Genomic DNA, 20,565 nt, shown 5'->3' with positions numbered 1-20,565 from the left:
TCCTGGATGAAGAAGGCGAGGACCGATCCTGGATGAAGAAGGCAAGGACCTATCTTGGATGAAGAAGGCAAGGACCTATCCTGGATAAAGAAGGCAAGGACCGATCCTGGATAAAGAAGGCGAGGACCGATCCTGAATGAAGAAGGCGAGGACCGATCCTGAATGAAGAAGGCGAGGACCGATCCTGAATGAAGAAGGCGATGACCGATCATGATGAAGAAGGCGAGGACCGATCCTGGATGGAGAAAGCGAGGACCGATCCTGGATGAAGAAGGCGAGGACCGATCCTGGATGAAGAAGGCGAGGACCGATCCTGGATGAAGAAGGCGAGGACCGATCCTGGATGAAGAAGGCGAGGACCGATCCTGGATGAAGAAGGCGAGGACCGATCCTGGATGAAGAAGGCGAGGACCAATCCTGGATGAGAAAGGCGAGGACCGATCCTGGATGAGGAAGGCGAGGACCGATCCTGGATGAGGAAGGCGAGGACCGATCCTGGATGAGGAAGGCGTGGGCCGATCCTGGATGAAGAAGGCGAGGACCGATCCTGGATGAGGAAGGCGAGGACCGATCCTGGATGAAGAAGGCGAGGACCGATACTGGATGAGGAAGGCAAGGACCGATCCTGGATGAGGAAGGCGAGGACCAATCCTGGATGAGGAAGGCGAGGACCGATCCTGGATGAGAAAGGCGAGGACCGATCCTGCATAAAGAAGGCGACAACTGATCCTGGATGAAGAAGGCGAGGACCGATCCTGGATGAAGAAGGCGAGGACCGGTCCTGGATGAAGAAGGCGAGGAGCGATCCTGGATGAAGAAGGCGAGGAGCGATCCTGGATGAAGAAGGCGAGGACCGATCCTGGATGAAGAACGCAAGGACCTATCTTGGATGAAGAAGGCGAGGACCTATCCTGGATGAAGAAGGCAAGGACCTATCTTGGATGAAGAAGGCGAGGACCGATCCTGCATAAAGAAGGCGACGACTGATCCTGGATGAAGAAGGCGAGGACCGATCCTGCATAAAGAAGGCGACGACTGATCCTGGATGAAGAAGGCGAGGACCGATCCTGGATGAAGAAGGCAAGGACCTATCTTGGATGAAGAAGGCAAGGACCTATCTTGGATGAAGAAGGCAAGGACCTATCCTGGATAAAGAACGCAAGGACCGATCCTGGATGGAGAAAGCGAGGACCAATCCTGGATGAAGAAGGCGAGGACCGATCCTGGATGAAGAAGGCAAGGACCTATCTTGGATGAAGAAGGCAAGGACCGATCCTGCATAAAGAAGGCGAGGACCGATCCTGGATGGAGAAAGCGAGGACCGATCCTGGATGAAGAAGGCGAGGACCGATCCTGGATGAAGAAGGCAAGGACCTATCTTGGATGAAGAAGGCAAGGACCTATCCTGGATAAAGAAGGCAAGGACCGATCCTGGATAAAGAAGGCGAGGACCGATCCTGAATGAAGAAGGCGAGGACCGATCCTGAATGAAGAAGGCGAGGACCGATCCTGAATGAAGAAGGCGATGACCGATCATGATGAAGAAGGCGAGGACCGATCCTGGATGGAGAAAGCGAGGACCGATCCTGGATGAAGAAGGCGAGGACCGATCCTGGATGAAGAAGGCGAGGACCGATCCTGGATGAAGAAGGCGAGGACCGATCCTGGATGAAGAAGGCGAGGACCGATCCTGGATGAAGAAGGCGAGGACCGATCCTGGATGAAGAAGGCGAGGACCAATCCTGGATGAGAAAGGCGAGGACCGATCCTGGATGAGGAAGGCGAGGACCGATCCTGGATGAGGAAGGCGAGGACCGATCCTGGATGAGGAAGGCGTGGGCCGATCCTGGATGAAGAAGGCGAGGACCGATCCTGGATGAGGAAGGCGAGGACCGATCCTGGATGAAGAAGGCGAGGACCGATACTGGATGAGGAAGGCAAGGACCGATCCTGGATGAGGAAGGCGAGGACCAATCCTGGATGAGAAAGGCGAGGACCGATCCTGGATGAGAAAGGCGAGGACCGATCCTCACATTGTCCAGACAGAAGCCAAATGGCAACTTCTATGACTTCTATATGTATATAGACAGGTGGGCTCACATACTACTGATCATATTATGGGATGTTAGGGTACATACAGACATGTGGGGTCATACACTGATCACATTATGGGATGTCAGGATATATATAAACACAAAGTCATACACTACTGATCACATTATGGGATGTTAGAATAATAAAGACAGGTGGGCTCACACACCACTGATCACATTATGGGATATCAGGATACATTCAGACAGGTGGGCTCACACACTACTGATCACATTATGGGATGCTAGAATAATAAAGACAGGTGGGCTCACACACCACTGATCACATTATGGGATATCAGGATACATTCAGACAGGTGGGCTCACACACTACTGATCACATTATGGGATGTTAGAATACATACAGACATGTGGGTTCATACACTACTGATCACATTATGGGATATCAGGATACATTCAGACATGTGGGGTCATACACTACTGATCACATTATGGGATGTCAGGATACATACAGACATGTGGGTTCATACACTACTGATCACATTATGGGATGTCAGGATACATACAGACAGGTGGGCTCACACACTACTGATCACATTATGGGATGTCAGAATACATATAGACAGGTGGGCTCACACACTACTGATCACATTATGGGATGTCAGGATACATATAGACAGGTGGGCTCACACACTACTGATCACATTATGGGATGTCAGGATATATATAGAACGGTGGGCTCACACAATACTGATCACATTATGGGATGTCAGAATACAAACAGATATGTGGGGTCATACACTAGTGATCACATTATGGGATCTTAGAATAAATACAGATATGTAGGCTCACACACTACTGATCATATTATGGGATGTCAGGATATGTATAGACGCATAAAGTCACACACTACAGATCACATTATGGGATGTCGTGATGATACCCACACTCATTGTATCCCCCTCTGATTTCAATATTTGACTTTGATTTTCGGGCTGATTTGGTTCCAGCCTTCAGTTGGTCGATTTTAGTTTCCGCTGATAACAAATTACACGATTTATGTCAGGAAACATTTTGTACTTGAATCCTTCTTTCTTCGGGCTCCGGTCTGTGACTTTTTTACTCCCTTCATTATTTCAACAGTGTTTGTCACTTTTCGGATTTGTCCCATCTGTTTTATTCCCAACCTCTTTTGTCGCAGCCCAGTTTCATATCGTGGACAGTCCGGACACAGGAAGTCCTGGAACTCGTCCGCTAAGGATGCTAATTTCCAACATCCTAATTCTTCTGTAAATGTGGAACTTCCTGAGTCCCCTAAAGCGGATTATGAATTGTTAGCGGTGACGGCATCTGTTCATCAGAACTATTTAGCGCTAAGCCGAGTGACCTTCACCATCTTGTGCGGGAATATTTTTATGACATGTGTAAGCAATTATGTTTTATTTCTGTCTTTACGTGACCTTGTAAAGCGCAGAAAGTCAGCTTAGTCCCAGTGGCAATTATAGCATTAACACATAGAAATATAGACAAATGTGTCGGCTTGTATTGTTCTGTGCGATATTCACCATATTTCAATGTATTAATTTTGATTACAAACAAAAAAAAATCACTTTTTTCTCTGTTCGACTCTTTGAGGGGAAATAAAATTTATTTTTTCCAAATTTTTAAGCAATGAGCGGTCACCAGATACTGATGACGGAAGCAATGAGCGGTCACCAGATACTGATGACGGAAGCAATGAGCGGTCACCAGATACTGATGACGGAAGCAATGAGCGGTCACCAGATACTGATGATGGAAGCAATGAGCGGTCACCAGATACTGATGACGGAAGCAATGAGCGGTCACCAGATACCGATGATGGAAGCAATGAGCGGTCACCAGATACTGATGATGGAAGCAATGAGCGGTCACCAGATACCGATGATGGAAGCAATGAGCGGTCACCAGATACTGATGATGGAAGCAATGAGCGGTCACCAGATACCGATGATGGAAGCAATGAGCGGTCACCAGATACTGATGATGGAAGCAATGAGCGGTCACCACATACTGATGATGGAAGCCATGAGCGGTCACCAGATACTGATGACGGAAGCAATGAGCGGTCACCAGATACTGATGATGGAAGCAATGAGTGGTCACCAGATACTGATGACGGAAGCAATGAGCGGTCACCAGATACTGATGACGGAAGCAATGAGCGGTCACCAGATACTGATGATGGAAGCAATGAGCGGTCACTAGATACTGATGATGGAAGCAATGAGCGGTCACCAGATACTGATGATGGAAGCAATGAGCGGTCACCAGATACCAATGATGGAAGCAATGAGCGGTCACCAGATACTGATGATGGAAGCCATGAGCGGTCACCAGATACTGATGACGGAAGCAATGAGCGGTCACCAGATACTGATGATGGAAGCCATGAGCGGTCACCAGATACTGATGATGGAAGCAATGAGCGGTCACCAGATACTGATGATGGAAGCCATGAGCAGTCACCAGATACTGATGATGGAAGCCATGAGCGGTCACCAGATACTGATGATGGAAGCAATGAGCGGTCACCAGATACTGATGACGGAAGCAATGAGCGGTCACCAGATACTGATGATGGAAGCAATGAGTGGTCACCAGATACTGATGATGGAAGCCATGAGCGGTCACCAGATACTGATGACGGAAGCAATGAGCGGTCACCAGATACTGATGATGGAAGCCATGAGCGGTCACCAGATACTGATGATGGAAGCAATGAGCGGTCACCAGATACTGATGATGGAAGCCATGAGCGGTCACCAGATACTGATGATGGAAGCCATGAGCGGTCACCAGATACTGATGATGGAAGCCATGAGCGGTCACCAGATACTGATGATGGAAGCAATGAGCGGTCACCAGATACTGATGATGGAAGCCATGAGCGGTCACCAGATACTGATGATGGAAGCCATGAGCGGTCACCAGATACTGATGACGGAAGCAATGAGTGGTCACCAGATACTGATGATGGAAGCAATGAGCGGTCACCAGATACTGATGATGGAAGCAATGAGCGGTCACCAGATACTGATGATGGAAGCAATGAGCGGTCACCAGATACTGATGATGGAAGCAATGAGTGGTCACCAGATACTGATGATGGAGGTGATGGGCAGTCACCAGATACTGATGATGGAAGCAATGAGTGGTCACCAGATACTGATGATGGAAGCAATGAGCGGTCACCAGATACTGATGATGGAAGCAATGAGTGGTCACCAGATACTGATGACGGAAGCAATGAGCGGTCACCAGATACTGATGATGGAAGCCATGAGCGGTCACCAGATACTGATGATGGAAGCAATGAGCGGTCACCAGATACTGATGATGGAAGCAATGACTGGTCACCAGATACTGATGATGGAAGCAATGAGTGGTCACCAGATACTGATGACGGAAGCAATGAGCGGTCACCAGATACTGATGATGGAAGCCATGAGCGGTCACCAGATACTGATGATGGAAGCAATGAGCGGTCACCAGATACTGATGATGGAAGCAATGAGTGGTCACCAGATACTGATGACGGAAGCAATGAGCGGTCACCAGATACTGATGATGGAAGCAATGAGTGGTCACCAGATACTGATGACGGAAGCAATGAGCGGTCACCAGATACTGATGACGGAAGCAATGAGCGGTCACCAGATACTGATGATGGAAGCAATGAGCGGTCACTAGATACTGATGATGGAAGCAATGAGCGGTCACCAGATACTGATGATGGAAGCAATGAGCGGTCACCAGATACCGATGATGGAAGCAATGAGCGGTCACCAGATACTGATGATGGAAGCAATGAGCGGTCACCAGATACCGATGATGGAAGCAATGAGCGGTCACCAGATACTGATGATGGAGGTGATGGGCAGTCACCAGATACCGATGATGGAAGCAATGAGCGGTCACCAGATACTGATGATGGAAGCCATGAGCGGTCACCAGATACTGATGACGGAAGCAATGAGCGGTCACCATTTTTCTTGTGTCCATTCACTTTATGTTCTGTTCATTGATACAAATAAACTAGTAACATTTCTGTTTCTTTGTAGCACTTCCTCCCCTCCTGCATGAAACGTTTGCACAGCCCCTGTGCATAATGTATCCAACCAGCCATAAATGACCAGCGTAGAACATTCCGAATGAAAAACAACAAAATTAAATCTGAAACAATCAATATTTTTTGAACGGCGCGTTCTGCGTAATATAATATCAGAAGGAGAATTAATTAGGGACTAAGCAGGACCCACATATTTTACACTTACAAGTGGAGAATCATGAGTTTAATTTTCCAACAAGTCTCGTAAAGCCGGACACCGATCTGGCTGGCTGAAATCTAATTACATTTAGACGATAGAGTGGGAAAAAAAAATCTTACTTTTGTCCCAAAATTGCACAAATCAAGTGTAAATGAAACATAATTTAAATTGCATGTAGTATACTCTGGAGAGAAGCGCGGCACGTAAATTGTAGATATGGGCAGATGAATGTGGCATTGACTTTCCATTAATTCAAAGGAAAAAAAAACATGGGTAATTTTATAGAGAACCGTTCAAGGGCGAGCGGTGGTGGATTGTACGGTTGGATCTTAGGGAGATGCAACAATCTGGTTATAATAAGATGTAAATAAGGGTTTGGTTTTTTTTCTTAAGGAACAGCGCCACCCTCATCCTTGGGCACTTTCTGGTATTGCAGATTGGTCTCATTCAAATAATTAGTTTCCTGAGTCATGATCAGTGGGGGTCCTAATGGTCGAACCCCTAGTAATCAGGCACTTATGGATGGATTTTGATTGTGAAATAACCCCCGGCCGGTTGACTCTTCCCGCTGAAGACGTGTGCGTGAGAAGCCAACGGTTGCTACTTGGTCGGCTTCTGCTTGGATACAGACTTAGGTCCCAATTCATCATTGCATTTCTGTCAGTTTTCTGCAGTGATTACCTCTCGGTTAAACACTTTGTGATTTGCGAAGAATTCGTCAAAGGATTTGCGCCTTTTTTCAAGTTGTCTTTTGTGGCTCGGTTTTCTGTCGTTGCAGCTATTCCAGATGTTCTAGACGGATACATGAAATGCGACTGTTCTGTCCTCACTAGCTGAGGCAGGCTCATACGTAGCTATACAGTCAGCTAAACCGCTATACCGGGGTCCAATAAGGAGACTGTGGTTGAGTCTGTGCTTTATTAAACGTAGTGGTATATTGATGCGGTGAAACTGTGAACAATGATATACATAGAATCAGTGCATGGCATAGAACAGATACATAATACACATGATATACATTATGCATAACATTTAGAAGGCTAGTGACTAAACTAGGAGTACAACTGGTTAAACTAAGCTAATATAGAGCAGAAATATCTATAGGAAGCATAAAGACATACCGGCAATGCAATCGCAAGGGGGATGAAGTGAAGCGTCTTTCCTTGAAGGCAAACCGAAGAAAGTGAAAGGAAAAATGGAGGGAAATGGAGGCTGAGCTACCATAATGCATTGCAAAGGAGGAGGAGAATCAGACATGGATAATACAAAAACAAGATTGAACTGCCAACATAACTCTGACCGCTAGAGGAAGCCAAAGCGTCACAAACAAATAAAGGTATGAATATCCATACTGAGAAACCTGCAATTATGCAAACAGATAATCAGGGTAACAATATTAGATGGCGGAGACAGAACAGCGACTTTAGAGAAAAAAAAACTACTACTCCAGTCCTCACCTGACTGATCCAATTTATGCGAGGGGAAAAAGAAGCATTTTTTTGAGACATTTTGCAAAACGTACAAATTTTGCCACTAAACAGTTGCAAAAATGGTAATAGGCAAAATAAGAAGACAAGTTTGGGTTTTGCGCAAAATTTATGAATCACGAGCTTTGTTTCGATGAGTTTGAAAAAAAATGTCATCAACGACACCTTAATTCTGCATTGCTATAAAAATGTATTAATTGAAGCTAGTAACTAGTAATTACTACTAATTATCTATTGAACTCACTGGTGCAAATCATTGGTTAAGAGATAAGTCAATCGGTAATTGGGCCAAATACAACCTCCTTGGTGATGGCGAAAAAAAATCATATTGATGACCTTACTAAAAATGCATTAATTAATCAGAATTAGTGGGAGATAAAAATGGCAGATTGTGAGCTCCGCTTGGGTCTCCGGTACTCAGCGCGCGTTTTGACCCCAATCACTGAATGCAAATATCGATGAAATATTTACAACATTTATTTGCTTTGGCAAAAGAGTTTGTGTCTCTAATCTATAACCTATCAAGTCTCTGGTGAGGGAACATGAGCCGTGCCCTTTGATTTGGCGCATTCGCTTTCTTGTAATCTGCCGGAAAGGGAAAGGAACAAAGTGGATGAAGAAAAGAGGAGCTGTCCGGAGCTGCGGTGCTGAAATACTAACCAGAGCCCTGAGTTTGGGAAGGGAGGTAGAGGATGAGAAAAAAAGGAAAAGGGATAAATAAGACACATCTACTAATCGAAATGTGTCCCAAATTACTCCCCATACTCCTCAAAAAAACTTTCATTATGGGGGAGAACTGGTCAATTTTGGGGGGATCAAAAAAGTCACAATTTTTATTCTCATGTCATTTTTATGCCAAAGATAAGTGCGACTTTTGGTGGATTTTCACCACTCTTGACACATAAAAAAAAGCTGGTGGGAAAGAGGGCACGGTTAGCTTGGCAAGTAGGCAGATTTAGGAACTTATGCCATGGCGTAAAAACTGAAGAAACGGCTGTAGGCAGAAGATTTATATGTAGAGTTCCCAAGTGAAAATGCAGCTAACTATACAAATTCCCCTTCTGATAAATCCCACCCTTTGTAATTTAGACACTTTTTACACAAGTTTTTACAAGGTTGTAGTATAAGGGACAAGACTCAGAAAAATTCTAAAATGCACAAAATGCAATAACATGACATGACAAGCAAAATGCCGCCTAATTACCGAACATTTTACCAGAATGGTGCAAACTAATAGTGTTGCACACCTATCCAGGGTATCCCAGGCTCTGCTTCCTTCCACTGAGTTCACTGCCCCCTGTTTTTGTTTTTGCAAGTTACCCGATGGGGATCAATGACATAATTTTCCTAAACTTATATAAGCCCCACTAAGACAAACACGTGTGTCTTGGGACTGAGACTCTAAGCCTTTATATTTGGTGTGCTTCAGCACTTTTATCTCCTATAGAAAGGAGTGTGCAGTGAACGTGCTCAAACCAATGGAGTGTGCAGTGTATGTGCTCAACCCAAAAGAGTGTGCAGTGCATGTGCTCAACCCAAAAGAGTGTGCAGTGCATGTGCTTAACCCAACGGAGTGTGCAGTGCATGTGCTCAACCCAACGGAGTGTGCAGTGCATGTGCTCAACCCAAAAGAGTGTGCAGTGCATGTGCTCAACCCAACGGAGTGTGCAGTGCATGTGCTCAACCCAATGGAGTGTGCAGTGCATGTGCTCAACCCAACGGAGTGTGCAGTGCATGTGCTCAACCCAATGGAGTGTGCAGTGCATGTGTGCAACGAAAGGAGAGAAAAGAGACATACACAACACCAGGGATCACCAAGAAATAATAAATCCTAAATATATAATATAATAAATTTTATTAAGGTCATGCAAGACACTGCAAACAATTAAAAACATTTTAAAAACCAACACGGTACATATCCCAAATAGGGAATACCCCCCAAGACCCAGAAGGTGACTTCATACCAGAAGATACATACACATATAACATGTAGGTGCACACTACAATATATGTAATCAATAAATGAACAAATATATACAGCTGTACAGGGCTCAAAACAATAGGATATGGCTAAACAAAGAAGTAAGACAGGCAATTAACAGTAAAAAGAAAGCATTTGCACTACTAAAGCAGGATGGCACCATTGAAGCTCTAAAAAACTATAGGGAGAAAAATACTTTATCTAAAAAACTAATTAAAGCTGCCAAAAAGGAAACAGAGAAGCACATTGCTAAGGAGAGTAAAACTAATCCCAAACTGTTCTTCAACTATATCAATAGTAAAAGAATAAAAACTGAAAATGTAGGCCCCTTAAAAAATAGTGAGGAAAGAATGGTTGTAGATGACGAGGAAAAAGCTAACATATTAAACACCTTCTTCTCCACGGTATTCACGGTGGAAAATGAAATGCTAGGTGAAATCCCAAGAAACAATGAAAACCCTATATTAAGGGTCACCAATCTAACCCAAGAAGAGGTGCGAAACCGGCTAAATAAGATTAAAATAGGTAAATCTCCGGGTCCGGATGGCATACACCCACGAGTACTAAGAGAACTAAGTAATGTAATAGATAAACCATTATTTCTTATTTTTAGTGACTCTATAGCGACAGGGTCTGTTCCGCAGGACTGGCGCATAGCAAATGTGGTGCCAATATTCAAAAAGGGCTCTAAAAGTGAACCTGGAAATTATAGGCCAGTAAGTCTAACCTCTATTGTTGGTAAAATATTTGAAGGGTTTCTGAGGGATGTTATTCTGGATTATCTCAATGAGAATAACTGTTTAACTCCATATCAGCATGGGTTTATGAGAAATCGCTCCTGTCAAACCAATCTAATCAGTTTTTATGAAGAGGTAAGCTATAGGCTGGACCACGGTGAGTCATTGGACGTGGTATATCTCGATTTTTCCAAAGCGTTTGATACCGTGCCGCACAAGAGGTTGGTACACAAAATGAGAATGCTTGGTCTGGGGGAAAATGTGTGTAAATGGGTTAGTAACTGGCTTAGTGATAGAAAGCAGAGGGTGGTTATAAATGGTATAGTCTCTAACTGGGTCGCTGTGACCAGTGGGGTACCGCAGGGGTCGGTATTGGGACCTGTTCTCTTCAACATATTCATTAATGATCTGGTAGAAGGTTTACACAGTAAAATATCGATATTTGCAGATGATACAAAACTATGTAAAGCAGTTAATACAAGAGAAGATAGTATTCTGCTACAGATGGATCTGGATAAGTTGGAAACTTGGGCTGAAAGGTGGCAGATGAGGTTTAACAATGATAAATGTAAGGTTATACACATGGGAAGAAGGAATCAATGTCACCATTACACACTGAATGGGAAACCACTGGGTAAATCTGACAGGGAGAAGGACTTGGGGATCCTAGTTAATGATAAACTTACCTGGAGCAGCCAGTGCCAGGCAGCAGCTGCCAAGGCAAACAGGATCATGGGGTGCATTAAAAGAGGTCTGGATACACATGATGAGAGCATTATACTGCCTCTGTACAAATCCCTAGTTAGACCGCACATGGAGTACTGTGTCCAGTTTTGGGCACCGGTGCTCAGGAAGGATATAATGGAACTAGAGAGAGTACAAAGGAGGGCAACAAAATTAATAAAGGGGATGGGAGAACTACAATACCCAGATAGATTAGCGAAATTAGGATTATTTAGTCTTGAAAAAAGACGACTGAGGGGCGATCTAATAACCATGTATAAGTATATAAGGGGACAATACAAATATCTCACTGAGGATCTGTTTATACCAAGGAAAGTGATGGGCACAAGGGGGCATTCTTTGCGTCTGGAGGAGAGAAGGTTTTTCCACCAACATAAAAGAGGATTCTTTACTGTTAATGCAGTGAGAATCTGGAATTGCTTGCCTGAGGAGGTGGTGATGGCGAGCTCAGTCGAGGGGTTCAAGAGAGGCCTGGATGTCTTCCTGGAGCAGAACAATATTGTATCATACAATTATTAGGTTCTGTAGAAGGACGTAGATCTGGGGATTTATTATGATGGAATATAGGCTGAACTGGATGGACAAATGTCTTTTTTCGGCCTTACTAACTATGTTACTATGTTACTATGTTACTATGTTCTATAGGCGTATAAAGATTATATCCCTAATCGATAAGAATTAGAATTCCCCAAAAAGATCCCGCACACACAATATGTCAATAATATACAGGTAGGGCAGTGTCCTAAATGAGATGGATCTAATATTTAAGATGTGTACACATCCCGTATGTCTAATAATGTAGAAGGACAACCTCCAATCACCTGTGGATAGTATAGCATAGAATGCACGGCGACGCCTAAACCACAAAAACGGCAGGTAAAGAACAAATGCACAGATGGAGTGTAGAAGCAGCCTGCCCATGAGCAGTGACTAAATCTGACCGATAAGGGAAAGGCATCAAGATGATACTATATACATAAGACCAAGCGAGAGTACAAGAACGCCAAATAGAACCTGCCCATGAAAAAAGCAGCGCTAGTCCGGTATGAAGTCAGTCATGGGGGGCAAAGAGAAGCCCAACGCGTGTCGCCACAGAGTGGCTTCGTCAGGGGCAGAAGTCCCTGACGAAGCCACTCTGTGGCGACACGCGTTGGGCTTCTCTTTGCCCCCCATGACTGACTTCATACCGGACTAGCGCTGCTTTTTTCATGGGCAGGTTCTATTTGGCGTTCTTGTACTCTCGCTTGGTCTTATGTATATAGTATCATCTTGATGCCTTTCCCTTATCGGTCAGATTTAGTCACTGCTCATGGGCAGGCTGCTTCTACACTCCATCTGTGCATTTGTTCTTTACCTGCCGTTTTTGTGGTTTAGGCGTCGCCGTGCATTCTATGCTATACTATCCACAGGTGATTGGAGGTTGTCCTTCTACATTATTAGACATACGGGATGTGTACACATCTTAAATATTAGATCCATCTCATTTAGGGCACTGCCCTACCTGTATATTATTGACATATTGTGTGTGCGGGATCTTTTTGGGGAATTCTAATTCTTATCGATTAGGGATATAATCTTTATACGCCTATAGAACATATCCTATTGTTTTGAGCCCTGTACAGCTGTATATATTTGTTCATTTATTGATTACATATATTGTAGTGTGCACCTACATGTTATATGTGTATGGATCTTCTGGTATGAAGTCACCTTCTGGGTCTTGGGGGGTATTCCCTATTTGGGATATGTACCGTGTTGGTTTTTAAAATGTTTTTAATTGTTTGCAGTGTCTTGCTTGACCTTAATAAAATTTATTATATTATATATTTAGGATTTATTATTTCTTGGTGATCCCTGGTGTTGTGTATGTCTCTGTTCTCTCTTTTCATGACTCTGGTTTGACATACTCCAGGTGGATCCCAGTTTTTTGGATTATACGATGGTGCCCTCCACCCCTGTTTGTCTGTGCATGTGTGCAACCTAACGGAGTGTGCAGTACATGTGCTCAACCCAACGGAGGGTACAGTGCTTGTGCTCAACCCAACAGAGTGTGCAGTGCATGTGCTCAACCCAACGGAGTGTGCAGTGCATGTGCTCAACCCAATGGAATGTGCTGTGCATATGCTCACCCCAACGGAGTTTGCAGTGCATGTGCTCAACCCAACGGAGAGTGTGGAGTGCATGTGCTCAACCCAATGGAGTGTGCAGTGCTTGTGCTCAACCCAACGGAGTGTGCAGTGCGTGTGCTCAACCCAATGGGGTGTGCAGTGCTTGTGCTCGGTTTTTGCCAGCAGCCCTGTAGAGAATGGATCGGCAGCTGAGGATACAATTTGCCCCATTAGGGATAAAACATCCCCAGTGTGTCGATAAGTACAGGTCCCAACATAGACCCCCATAATCAGCAAGTTACCAACCATTCTGCAAATAAGCGATAACTTATTTTCACCACATGTCCCCTTTTAGTTAAGAGGGTCTTGTTTCTGGTTCTGTCCAGTCCGGCCACATGATGAACTCATAGATGCTCGGCTTATGGCAGTCACCATAGTTATTAGACCTCTGCCTTCTAAATACATAAGAGTCCGCCACTTAACCCTTTTATCCCAAGCAAGAATACAATGTTTCCTTTTGAGCGATAGCAAGCAGAGATCTTAAAATCCACAATTCATATGGAAACTTTGCATTAGAAAAAGTATGGCTTTTATCGGCTTCCTCCAGAATATCTCTTTATATACTTGATTCCTTCTCATAGATGCTGTACATGAGGACAATCGGGTGAATCTCAGGTCTAGAAAGGGTTTGGGGGGAAACAAAATCATTGTTTTCCTCCAACGTTCAACTTATGAAGTAAAACTGCAAAATATCTGAGGATCCATAAAGTGTCGGCAGCTCGTCTATCAAGCGCTTCTGTGACAAACAGCCCTGGGGCTGGAGGAGGATGAGAATCGGTACAGATGTTACATTAGCGGCTCGGGGGTCACCGGGGACCCTTCCCATCCACACTGATTTCCATCTCACTCCATTCACATAAATTATGCAGCGACGATTCCCACGTGAAATCACGTAGCAGTAAAAAAAAATCATATTTTTAGCCGCCGACCGGCACACTCAGATATTCCTATTTATCTTACATATGTCGGAGCCGAAGAAAAGCCATCAGGGACTTATTTACTGGGAATCCTTGTAAGGATGATAATGAGTCTAAGGCAAATATATGCCGAAGATAAAACAACAAGGATTGTGCTCTGGGAAAACCTGCCCTATATAAGGGGAGACTTAGAAGGCGCCCTGCGCAGGGTTACACTTATGAGAGCTGCAGTTTGTGCTCCAGAGCTGCTCTTCTTTGTGCATTACAAAGGAGATACGAGCACAGGAAGCCATACAGAGAATGAACCTTGGTCTCAGAACGTGATCTCTTCTGTCTTCCTCAATTGTACGTGTGTAAATCCAGAGTATATCATGTCATGTTATATTAAGCCACGTAAGAAAGGGCACATATGTAAAGAAAAAATAAAGTACAATGTTATGGAGAAAGGGGTGTGAGGAAAATGTATATAATAAGTGTTAGTTTCTCTTGCCAGCACATATAGGGTGGATGTTGACCCCCCTTCACTCTGAGTTTAGCTGAGGGATTTTTGCACTTCTGACCATGGTCATGAAAAAACACATGGCAGCTCTAAAACCCCCCTTCTCTGTGTTCCTGTTCTGAGATGTGTATGTGCAGCTCCCAAACCCCTCATGCCCCTCCCAAAAGAATTTTTACGATCGCTTGTGTCGGCTCAAACCTTCCTCCAGCAGAAACTGGTCTGATCTCCTTCTTTAAAGGCAAGAAGTCCTTTGTTCCATTATAGTGAGATATCGGGCCAATGGTTTAGTCTAGGAAAATAATAAGTCCAGTTTGTGAATCTCCATCGATGGATCTATCAGCCACGGTAAGCGGGGGCTTATAGTTCCAACAGGGACAGAGTACGGATTTCTCTGGAACTATGTATCCCATCAAGCCCAAATTTGGTCTCATTAGAACGCCAATGTTAATACAAGATGAATGCTGGGTGTGTTATGATTCTGACATGTTCTGTAGCGGAGATACTGGCATTAGACAAACTTGTATGAAATTTAGTAAGACTGAAGAGATAGGAGGGTCTGAGGAAACCAGCCCTGTTAGTGATGACACAAGGCTGTGGTTATTTAAGTGACTCCACTTTACCCAGCCTGGGGAGAGTCTGTCTGAGTCTGACTTGAGGAGCTTGTACTGCTAGCCCTGATGAACTGGGATATTTGGAGCTCCGCCCACTAGCCTAGTTGCCTGAAATGACCTGAACACATGTAAGTGTTAATTTCTCATTTAACCCCTGTTATTTTTATAATTACCTTGTACATATTTTCAATTGTCTCATATTGTAACATCTTTTATACCTTTTTATAAACACTGCCTTAATCTTTAATGGAGTAAAATATTTAAAATACTAGATTCGTTCTCCTGTTCTAAAACATACCCTAAGTCTTCTGAAGTGAATTACGCTACTGTTTTGGGTTAGCTTCGGACCCGTTTAATCGAAGCTGGTGGCAGCATACCGTGTGCTGTGCCTTTGGGAGTCGTTACAGCGATGGCGGCGTTGATAATTATTGTTCCTGCCTGAGTGGGAGTAGTTATATCGCCTCACTGCAGTGTGCCCAATAGCCAGTACATAGCAGGCAGCCTTTCTGGCGACTAATTACCCTAGGTGCAGTGCCTAATTTGACATGAGGGTGAGGGGGTGCCAGAGAGCTGCAAGTTTTCAAGCGGAACTGTAAAGCGGGATATACATAAATCCCTGCAGTTTGTGGTATATTGAAGAGCAGTGGGATACCTAAAATAAGCCCCTGCTGTAAACTAAGAGGTCAATAGCCTTGTGTGTGTTTTTTCATCACATGGTAGCAGTGGAGGGATAACTAAGATAAGTCTCCTGCACATGTGATAGCCGTCTGTTGGTCTAAAGTCACCCCAATCCGTGACGTAGGGGTGACGGTCACGGTGTGAATCGTGACAGGGGGCTGGCTTTTTTATATGTCTATCTGGACCACAACTCACATCATTAAAGGACACATATAGTATAAACATCTCCAGAGTATCGAAAAATTATGTTTTTTTTTTCCCCCAAAGTTGTTCATGCCACGTTACTCATTTCTTGATATATCCAACTAGAAGGAATAGTAAGAAAGGGCAGATCTGTACAGAAAAAAATAAGGTACAAAGTTATGGGAAAAGGGGGCTGGCTTTTTTTATTTGTGCAACTGGATTTCAACTCACATCAGAAACAACACTTATGGTATAAACATCTCCAGAGTATTGCAAATGTATTTTTTTCCCAAATCTGTTCATCTCGCTCATTTCTAGATATATCCAACTAGGAGGAAAGATAAGAAAGGGCCCATCTGTAAAGAAAAAAAATAAGGTACAAAGTTATGGAGAAGGGGGCTGGCTTTTTGTATCTGTCTAACTGGAATGCGATTCACATCACAACCACTGGGTGGCCTCATAAACAACACTTATAGAATAAACAACTCCAAACAGAGTATCACAAAATTATGTTTTTTTTTTTTTTTTTTATTTCTTCCCAAAGCTGTTCATTCCACTCATTTCTGGATAGGAGGACAGTTAAGGGAGGACATATCTGTACACAAAAGATAAAGTGCAAAGTTATGGAGAAGGGGGGTGGCTTATCTTTATAAAAGGAACAGTCAGCCAGTCCTCTCCTGTTTATACATCAGCTGTGATACAGAAGGGGGCTGGCTTAGCTACTAAAATCAGCAGTCACAATCCTTTTACGTCAGATATGATCTAGAAAAGCGCTGCCTTAGTTATTGAAATGAGCAGAGAGCCAGCCCCCTTCATACCCATTATGGGATTATTTGCTGTATCCCATGGGATTTCTCTTCACCCACCAAGAGGAATATATTGTCAAAAAAAAAAAAGATGCAGAAGCTCGTGAATTATGTAGATCCTCAGAAAGATGTTCAGCCTTTCCCCCCCAGCTAAAATCAGCACTGACCCGAGGTCCCAACAAAACCATTAAGTTCCATTTATTCAGATCTTTAGTTCCCGATTTCTCCACTTTTAATGAACTTTGCGAAACTTTCAAAGAACTTCCGCAAGACATTGATCCGGCTGCATTGACTCCACATTTCCACCACCACTAAGCACACAAACATCGATGTCTTAATGCAGGGGAAAGGCGGGAGAGGAGGGGGGTTGTAGTCCTGGGCGCCGCCGTTCCGTAGGGTTCACTTTTCACCTTCTCTTCTATTTTTGACAATAGTTGCAGGTTCTCATTCACAGTAAATAAAATGGAACACAAGTTTCCATTATTTGTAAATAAAACGTTCTGCCACTTCCCGATGCTCTCGGGGACAATTCGTTATTACATTTCCAACATTTTTTTATTTTTATTTTTTATTTTAATTTGCGCCTTTCTTAAAATCCTTTTTTTTTTCTACGCCTTTGTATCACTTAATTTTGTCATTATTTACCAAATGTTGTGACTTTTATTGGTACTAATTTACCCCTCTCTGAAATCATTTAATCTGCATCTGATTTTTTTTTGTAAATTTTCCAACATTTTAGTGGAAAGTTTTAGCTAAAAAAAAAAAGTTAGAGAAAAAAAAATAGAGCACTTTTTATTTTGCCTAAAATTCGTGCGCCGTTTCGAAAAAAAAGGGGAGAAATTAAAAAACAATTGCAATTGATAAATCGGGTCCTTTGCGTTTGACTACATTAGATGTGTTCATTTAATATTTTATATCCAGAGTCTAAAAACTTGAACAAACTTGTGTATCTCAAGGGTCGTCCATCATACGCAAGTCTTGGGGTAAGTAACACACGTGATGTTTCCCTTTTAGTCTGAAGTGTTACAATGTATCAATCCAGGTAAAATGTATCAATCCGAAGTCCTGGGCAAATCCAGACTAGGGATCCAATTTATCAAGTTATTTACTATAACCATAATCAATAACTGCTCCAAACTTATTACACCTGTGTATGCAGAGAAAAGCAATTCCAGAGATACATTACAGGGGTGAACCTAGCCTCTCTGCTGCCTGAGGCGAACTGCAAAACGGCGCCCCCCCATGTAGTAAAATCAGTACAAATAAGTCTTAGCAGGACCATGTCTGACAACCTCAGCTCATCCACATAGGGTAACACACACCAACTCTGCTATATCCCACTAGTGTCAGAGCAGGGATTACAGGGAGAGTCGGCACCAGGCGTTCTGACTGCCGCTCTGCTGCCCCCTGTCTTTAAGGATGCTCCGCCTGAGGCAAAGTATTCAACTTGCCTCATGATAGCAGCACCCCGGATACATAACACCAGATAGGTAATACCAGATTTTCAGAAGTGACCATAATCCATTATCCTGGTGGCAGATAGCAGTTTTACTAGTAGTAAAGAAAGAAGTGATGGTGTCATATATAATGTATCCATCTGTCAATCACTAGAGTTCGGTGACGAAGACACAGGGGAAATAAGAGGCTTGAATGAAGAACGGGGAATTGTTCCTATTAGTGATAATTACCAGGGAGGTAAGAAGTCTCAGCGTTGGATCTTATGGGCTTACGATCATTAAACTGGCATTTTCCTCAGTATTATTACTTCCTATCAACCGGAAAAAGCCGCAACAGATCCTATCATTGATAGACGAGCTTCACTAATGCGCCCAACTACAAAGTTGAACTGTTCCCTGTTATCTGGCACGAATTCGACTGTTACTTTTCAGATTGGATTTGCCACTGTAGCAATTATAGAGGTGATTATTATCGGGAATTTCTAAGACGGGAGGGACAGCCACATCCTCCTCCATAGATCCCAAGGATGGGGGTGATCATTCCCTGTTCCTGGTAAGGAGATAGCATCACATTAAAGAGGTGTGAAGGAGCCACCATTCTAGTCATTGTCTATTGGACGGCAGGAGATAACTGATTGCAACACTCATAGAAAGCAATGGTACAGGAAAGAATCGCAATATGTTCCATTTGCATCCAATATTCCAATCACATTCGGTCATGCAAGTGAATGAGTCCATAGAAAACATTGGACTGCACTCGGATGCCATCTGAGTGCAGCGCTATTTTCACCGACTCACAAAATGGAGAAGATGAAGACGTTTTGCTTTCTTATCCACATCCGAAAAAAAAAAAAATTAGATCACACTGTGAGAGTAAGATTAGCATTATTGATCCGATAGACCCTACCGGAAAACGGTCCCTTAAAAGAATAATCCCACCTGAATCCTAAAAAAGAATGGAGTTGAGCCGTACTTTGCCAGGATCCAGGGCAGGGAGACCCTTTTCTTTGCCGTTATATTCACATATAGGTAATATAAAAAAAAAGGTTTTGAGAGTTTTGATCTGTTCGGATTCTACAACTCGTCTTCGTACCTTGGGAAACTTCTCCATCGGATAAATATTTACACGATTCCTTAGGGTAAACTTATAATAAGTTGGGAACATTTTTTTCTTCTCCCCAAGTAATCGGCGTGCCAACAAGGTGCGATTATAAAAAGCAATACATTTGATATGAAATTAGCAATCGCCGGAATTTCTTCTCATTCCGTAATTGGTTTTATTGTTTTATTTTATTTTCAGAAAGGAATGCGGATATATCACATACAAGTGCTCGCTCCGTGCGTTCATTCATTTTAATTAACACAGTTGGCAGCCCTACTTTTATGTGTGTAGATTGCCCGCGCTGAACGAGCACAATGAAAGCAAATCAATCATGCCACCAAAAAAAAAAAAAAGTGAAATTAAGCGCTAAAATACAGAATGTACTTATGATAGTAATTAGCGGGATTGCTTTCAAGTTGCAGGAATTGGAGATACACAGTTAATTATTAGGTTTTTTTTTTCGTTTTATATTTTCAGAAATTACTTTAACAAAACTTTTCCTTCCTCTAAGTCCATTCTTTTGTTTTCTTGTTTACTGGTATCATTGTCACCTCATATTGTATGGCTGGTAGAGCAGGTTGGAAGAATGAAGCCGTGTGTAAAGGATTTCACAACGCAAATCGCAAATTTCAGGAATGAAACCTCTTAGACCTGATGAGGCTGTTGTGTATACAATGACAATCCATGTCACAAGGATTGCGTGATCCTTTATGAAATGTTCAAGTGTATCCGTAAAGTCATGGTGCACTTTTGGTGCCTTTTCCATAAATGTTCAAGATACAGTGTGTCCGTAAAGTCATGGTGCACTTTTCGTGCCTTTTCTCTGGCCCAAGC

The sequence above is a fragment of the Ranitomeya imitator genome, chromosome 9 (assembly GCF_032444005.1).
Source record: "Ranitomeya imitator isolate aRanImi1 chromosome 9, aRanImi1.pri, whole genome shotgun sequence".
Classification (NCBI taxonomy): Eukaryota; Metazoa; Chordata; class Amphibia; order Anura; family Dendrobatidae; genus Ranitomeya; species Ranitomeya imitator.
This window is presented reverse-complemented; position numbering follows the sequence as displayed.